Here is a 7,675-nt window from a genome sequence, read left to right as displayed (position 1 = left end):
CTCGAGATAATAAATATGTATTTATATTTCAACTGCCTGATTCAGTTTCAGCATGAGAAGTGTGTGAGCAAATACATTGCAAGGGGAGAAAAGAGCGGGTACGTATAGGTTACAAAAGGCAAAGTATGCGTAGTGTTCAGAGACACACAGTGGCTGGTGCAGGAGAAGGACACTTGGGGTGGTGGTAGAGGCCCCCCTAGGAGTCAGGGTACTGCTTTGGGGCGGGCAGGGAAGCTGGCCTGGGAGAAGGGCAAGGATCTCGCTCCTATCCTGGGGGAGGCAATTACAAGGATATTCACCTTATAATAATTTATTATTAAGCTAAACTGTTTCATGTGGGTTTGAGTACTTGTGTTACAAAATAGCTTGTTAAAAAAAAGATCCAGTACCCATCTGGAAATAAGAAACACTAAAAGCTGAGACATACTACATCACATCCAAGGTCCTTTTATAAATTCCTTGTCCACCTGCCTATATCTGTTTATGCTTTTTCCCTTTAGCTTCCGGCCCTGGTGCACCCCTGCTTGTGTTTCAGTGCATCCCGTGGGGGTCATCGTGCATGGGAGAAATTTGCTCTCTCTCTCCTCCTGTCTCCCCTCCTGTGCCTTCCCAGCCCCAGTGCCCGGGGACCCCCAGCACCCCTTTGCTCTAGCTCCTGCCACACTGAGCTGAAATTGTCCACTCCTCTGTCTCCTATTCTACTGTGAGCACTGGGGTAGCAGAAGCCCAGCATACTGCCAGACAGCCAGCAGACATCCAATAAATTAGATCTCAAATTTCAAATTCATGTTCCTCTCTGTACCGATAACATCTCAGGTTCCATTCATGACCTCCCATGGCGGGCAACGAATCTTTTCAGAACTTTAATCGTCAGAAAAGGGATTTCTGGCTGAAGGTCTCTCAGGATGAACTGCTAGTCCGGAACTCTCCAGAGTCCCCCCATCTCCTGCGTGTTTTCTCTAGGGAACAAGATTCAGGGGATTCTCCTTTTCCCTTTTGGTGAAACGTGGTCTTGTCACTTTCCCATAAGAAATGCCCATCTGCGTAATAAAAGAATAAAGGAGAAACTTCATTAGGGATAATGTTTTCTCTTTTCATTAGCATTCACTGAAGGGTTTAAAAAAACATCGAAGACATTTTCACGGCAAGGTTCTATCTCAAGTGAATGCCGTGGCCAACTGTTTCCGGGGACAATGGCCACTGTCCCTCCCACCTGCACGCCCCTCTGTGCTGTGACCTTCGTGGGGCCTCTTGTTCACAGGTGGGGATGATTTCTCCTCCCATCTGACTTGGGTCAGCCAGCAGGGTGCAGGGGAGCGAGGTGGGGGACCTCGGGGGCAGGTGGGCAAGGGCCAGAGCTTGTCGGCTCCCAGTCAGCCAGCGGGTGAAGCAGACGGAGCTGCCCGGTGTTGAGGACTCATGCAGACAGAAGGCCTGGAGGGTGAGCGGCCCCCACGGAGGGGAGGGAGGCGGCCCAGTGACACTCATGTGGCTGTCTCTGTCATTCCAGCCGCGGCCCAGCTCCCTGCTAGCTGCTGCACGTGGATGTCCCGACCTGGCTTCCAGGAGCAGAACCGCCCGCTGACTGGGGACATCTAATCAGCGCCTGTTCTTTTCAGCCACACATGTGAATGGTTTGATCCAGGACAACGGGTTCCTTCAGATGCATTGCTTTGCTGGGTCAGCTCCTAGAGGTGGGGGTGGGGGCTGGGGGGCTGTCGTGTGATGGGTCACGCCGAAGCGAAGCCAGAAGCTTCTCCGAAGGCAGGCACTTGGCCAGCAGGCTTTTCCAGGTCCAAGCTCCTGGCATTCTTGTTCCTTGTCACCACACTCCTTCCCTACACCAGGCCGTTCCCTCCCGTGTCCCTCAGCCCCATCAGCGGATCCCCTCTTCGTCTGGCCTGCTTTCTCACACCTGAAAACACAGTCAACACTCTTCCATCTTTGAAACGACAGCTGTCCTTGCCCAGCCAGGACCCACAATGAGTTCTGTGTCTCCTCGGCCCTCCCTCCGTAGGCGAGCTTTGCCCAAGAGCCGTGTTCCTCCTCCCGTTTCTCGCAGGCCACAGTCTGGCTCCCACCCCCCATGCCGCAGCACCGGCTCTCGCCAGTGTCACCCGGGACCTTGCCTTGTCACCTGTCAGCCTGTCCCTGGACTTACCGCGATCCTTAGACATGGCAGCCAGACCGTGGCCTGTCCCAGGGCCTTATATGTGTCTCCCGTGTAACACCTGCCACCTCTCAGGTCCCTGTCCCCACCCTTCTCTGTCCTCTCTGGCCCGGGCTCCGCCCTCCAGCACAGTGTCCCCAGGGTTGTGCTCCCTTGCACCACCCATGCCATATGACCCCCTCTGGTGCTCCATCTTTAGGATCTCGGGCTCTCCAGCATTCTCCCAGTGTTTCTCCAGGTCCATAGATCCAACTGCCCAGAGGACACCTCCCCTCAGATTTTCCAGAGACACCCCACATGGAATACACCTCCCCATGGCCCCTGAGCCCCCCACTACTTCTCCTTTAGTACAGGCCCTGGCCCCGGGCCCCTGGTCTTGTTGAGGCCAGAGAAGGGCCAGACATGGGGCAAGTCATGGTAGGGTGACCTAAGCCCAAAATGGGGAACCAGAGAGGAGACCCCAACCCTACTCCCCTAAGCTACATCCCTTTCATCAAGGGTGTGTCACAGGGTCACGGGGGCACCAGAACCGAACACCAATCATGAGGAAGACAGGACCTCAGAGCACTTGAGAAATGGCCCCCATGAGGGGACAAGAGGGCTGCGAAGCATGGCGGCCTCCCTTGACAATGGCGGGGCTATGCTTATGAAAACCTCTTCCATGGAAGCTCACGACTGGAGTCAGCCTAGAGCTGGGGAAAGAGAGCTAGCTTTGCAGTCCCTGGCCCGGGGGTGGGGGGGGCTGCTGATTCTTGTTCTGCACAGAGCTGTGTGGTCCTGAACAAGTGACTTCAACGGTCCGAGTCTCAACTTATCACCTGTAGAATGGGAACAATCATAGCTGTTTCTCGACTTCATAATACTACAGCAAGGATTAAGCAAAGTTAGGATACTCACATGTCCCTCGGGCCTTCAGCTGTTTACAGGGGAGCAGGTGAAGGGCGGGCGTGGCAGTCTTGAGGAAGAGGAGAAGACCAAGGAGAAAAGGGCTTTTGGGTCTACAGACCACAGAGTGTGTGGTGGGAGCCTGGGGAAGAGACCCTGGGTCGGGATCTAGAAGCCCGTCCTTGAATGTGGTGCTCTGGAGAGGCCGGGGCTGGGGACCCGAGGAGGATGCTGGTCCTGCCCTTGGACCAGTGGCCAGGAGCTGTGATACATCAGGAAACCTTCCAGAAGCCTCCAAGGGGCAGGCCAGTCCAGCCCCCCAACCTTGTCTGCCCATGAAAGGGGCCCAAGTGCCACGTGTTTCTAGAAGCGTCTATGGAGATAATTCTGTTCCCAAGTGGGGTCACTGTCTTCCTATGGCACCCAGGACATTCGTAAGCCCCAAACAGCCCAGCAAGCCCCCACCCTCTGGGCCAGGTGGAGATGTACCTCTCCCAGTCCCCTTCACCCTGAGCTGGGAAGAGAGGGGACAGAGCCACACCAGCATTATCTTAAAACATAATGCAGGCCAGTAGAGATTGCCAGAAAGGCTCTGAAGGTCCTTAGGCATATATTTAGATAATCCCTAAAGAAAAAGATAGAGATAGCCCAGGAGATAAAGGAGAATGTCAAGCCGTGACACATCTGGTTATGAATAATAACAGTAGTCCAATTTATTTCTCGCCCCCGGCTTGCTAGAAATGACACCAGCTTTAACCAGATACTTAAAAATTCCTCTTTGTCTCTTAAGGAAATCTGAAGTAAGCAAAAAAGATTGCTGGATGTCTTCAAAGGAAAATCACACTTTGTTTGGAGCACACGCACTGTGATGGGCGAGGGAAATCCAAATCTAGCCTTCTACTGTTTTTGAGCTAGTTTATAACTCTGTAGATTGCACATAACTGATAGCAATGAAAAGCAATCCTTTTCTCCAGGAGTGCAAGCAAACTCTGCCTAGTAGAAGGACACTACCACCACCACAACCACCCCCCGCCCACACACGTAACACAGGCATGCAGTTTATCCCAAAGTTCCTAATCTATAAATATAATAAATGTTTCTGTTCTTTGGACTCCCCTTTGAATTGGTTGTAACATTTGCTTGGTTTGGTCATCAATCAGGAACTCCATAACATCCTTAACATATGGTCATTTTATTCCCACATGAATTTTTTCCCCTTTTAAGATTAGAGATGGGGGACCACACGTCGGAAAAAAGTGTTGTGGATCTGCAACATGGAGGCAAAGGCTCCCCGATGTTGATCAGACCCAGGGAGGTGGTCCGGCTGATGGGCATGTACCATGACTGGAGGTCCACCTTGCCAGCCACAGCCCCCATCCTGGAGCCCCGCCCTCCTCAGGCTATCTTGAGGACACCCAGTGGCAGGTCAGTCACTTAGGCTCCTCCATCAGGAAAAAGACAGCTGGGATGACGGGTATCTCCATGTCCTTGATGGGGAGCTGATGGTCCCCAACAGCCTGGACCCACTCAACATCCTCACGTCCACACCAAACTCCAATCCCTGATCTCCCCGGTCCCCTCCTCATGTCAGGCAGCCCTGGGTCGATGACATCTCCAACCTCATCTTTCAAGGCACGTGCTTACCACTTTTTCTGCCTCATTCAAAACTATGAATTCAGGGGCGCCTGGGTGGCTCAATGGGTTAAGTCTCTGCCTTCGGCTCGGTCATGATCTCAGGGTCCTGGGATCGAGCCCCGCATCGGGCTCTCTGCTCGGCGGGGAGCCTGCTTCCCCGTCTCTCTCTCAGCCTGCCTCTCTGCCTGCTTGTGATCGCTCTCTCTGTCAAATAAATAAATGAAATCTTCAAAAAAACAACAGCTATTAATCCAAAAGAACCAAGTCATACCAAGGATCGGAAACAACAGAAGAATCTGGACGAACTCCAGTCCAGGGAAAGGGGGGTTCTCACACTGGTGCCCAAGGCCTGTGCACCTGGAACTAATTTGGGACAGGGGGGCTGGGCACCCAATGGAACCAGGCCAGGTCCTCACCGTGGAGGTGATTTGGGGGGGATCCCCCCTGACGGCTGACTTCCTGCCTTCTTCTCCATGCCCAAGTCTCTGTTCTTAAAAACTCAAGAGACAGACTTGTTCGGTCTCTTCCCAGCTCCCAGGTGCACTTCCGGCCCCACCCCTTGCATGCTGGATGTGGGACCCCTTTCCTGTGCCCCCAGTTAGTAAGTGGAAGCATCCTTCCCCTCTATCCCTTGCTTCTCTGCCTCCAGCCTCTGCGCATGTGTTTCCAGGCATTGAGTTTTCATTGATATTGATGAGTAAAAGGGGGAAAAAAAAAAAAAGCAAAAACAGGAGTAAAAGCATATCAACTTTTATTTCAAAACAAGAACAATTGAAAAGAAACCATCCTTTACCATCAACCTCATTTTATATTTTTATAAAAGTCATGTTAACACAAAAGAAAGTCATGTTAATACATGTTAATACAAAAGTCATGTTAATACAAATAGACACATTTCTCATTGTTGATAATAGGGTGGTCCCTTGCAAAAGCAAGGCAGGTGGTCCTATGTTTCCCTCATTTCCTGTGGGTTTCTTTTCCCAAGAAAGGACAGCAGGAAACTTCATCCTAGATCCATCCTAGTCTCTACAATGACCTTGGGGACATGCCTGGGCCACGGTGTTCTGTCTGCTGGCCTGACCGTTTTTGACTGAGAGATACAGACCCACTGGAGTGGAGGTTACAAACGGAAAAACCGTTACTACTGAGAGGTTGAGAAGTCATACAAGGTGGCATTTATCTTGGTGACTTCACAGGCATGATCCGTATCTAGGCCCCACACCCCCCAGGTCTAGAACATCTGTCTCCCGGGGCCTGCAGCTGAGGGGCCCCTGGGAAGTCAGACCCAGTTTGTGAAAGTCACAGAAACATGTCGGTTTGTCACAAGCAGTTCAGAAGGCGAGCTCGGCGGGGTGCTGAGTGGGACAGTCTGTGACAATCCTGCTGGAGAGCCACTTAATGAGGGCAGGATGTCACTCAACCTCCGGCCTCACAGCAGGGGGCCGGGCAGCCCATGGAGGGAGGGGGGCTTCAGGCTCTGATAGGGACTAGGACTGTGGCCAGAGGTGGGCAGGGCACACCCCTGCTCCAGGATGTCCTTTCCCAAAGAAGGCTCAGGCCAAGGTGGACAGCCTCTGCTGTTCTTGGGGGCCATGGGGCTGGCTGTGGTTGGGAATGCCGGTCCTCTCTGGACTTGGATTCTTTTCAATTCCCATGAAAGACAGCAGCTGCCCAAGCCCAAAAGACTGTGATCAGGGGCACCCTGGTGGAGCGGTTGGCTAGGCATCCGACTCTTGGTTTCTGCTCAGGTCATGATCGCAGGTTCCTGAGAAGGAAGCCTGTGCTGGGCTCTATGCTCCGCACAGAGTCTGCTTGGATTCTCTCTCCTTCTCCCTTTGCCCCTCCCTCCGAAACACTAATTAATTAACTTTAAAAAAAAGACTGATTAGGCAAAGAATGTCCTTCTTTATTTCCCATTCATTATGTGGCCAGGCAGAGCCCAGACATCCCAGCACTGTTTCCAGTCCTCTGCTTGAAGGTGGGGCTCTTTAACCTCCAGGGAAGTCTTAGAGTCTAGCTTGGTGCCCTTTCCCCTCGGGATGGTGGCAGCACCAGTGGGGTTGGCCCATGGCCTGGGAGACGCCTACCACAGCTCTGTGAGCAGTTCCCAGTGTCCATGTGACACGCGTCTCACTTGAGACAAGGATGCAATCACTTTTCTTTAATTCTTAAGACAGGTCTCCCTACGGAAGCAGCAAATTAGAGGGATTCTGAGCACAACGGGTTTTAAACATCATTTTGAGAAAGCGTCTTTGAACTCAGAACTTGTAGAAAATTGTTGCTATAATCCCCATGTAATACATGAAATCACTAATACCCTCCATGCACAATGTTGTCTAATCAGAAGCAGAAAGAGCCCAGTTCTCACTTGGTTCAAGTCTCTCCTTCCTATTGTAGTAGCCTTGAATAAGGTCATCCTTCTCTGTTTAACTTTGCCTGGTACCATTTTTGCTTTGATGATTCCCACCTTGGTGACATGGAAGCCACCATGGTGGACAGTCCCTTCGAACGCCAAACCCACGAAGGAGACAATGGGTCTGGGTCATGGGGCAATTTCTAATGCCATAGGATTTACCTGTAGGATTTCTCCTTTTATCTTTTGCGCTGACAGATTTCCTACATTGGCACCGTCACCGCCTTGTTGGAATGAATTCTACCCGTTCAGATATTCTGTGAAAACATTTCTGTGTTTGATTTGCCGATATCTTATTTGATGAGTTTGTGTCTGCATTTATAAGTAAGGTTAATCTATAGATTTTTTTTTGTGCTAGCTTTATCAGATGTGGGGGACATGGAAGACAGTTTAAAATGATGGTAATGAACAGCATTGTTTTATGATTTGGATGTCAGCTAAAAAAAGCTGGCAAGTATCACCCATTTTAAAATTCTGTTGCAGTAAGAAGAGAACAGAGGGATGTCTCTCTTAATGCCGCGATCATCCATTGGGGCGTCACAGTCTCTGAATTTCACGCTTCTTTAAGAAAT

The sequence above is a fragment of the Mustela putorius genome, unplaced genomic scaffold, assembly GCF_011764305.1.
Source record: "Mustela putorius furo isolate JIRA1106 unplaced genomic scaffold, ASM1176430v1.1 tig00000738_pilon_pilon_pilon, whole genome shotgun sequence".
NCBI classification, from domain to species: domain Eukaryota; kingdom Metazoa; phylum Chordata; class Mammalia; order Carnivora; family Mustelidae; genus Mustela; species Mustela putorius.
This window is presented reverse-complemented; position numbering follows the sequence as displayed.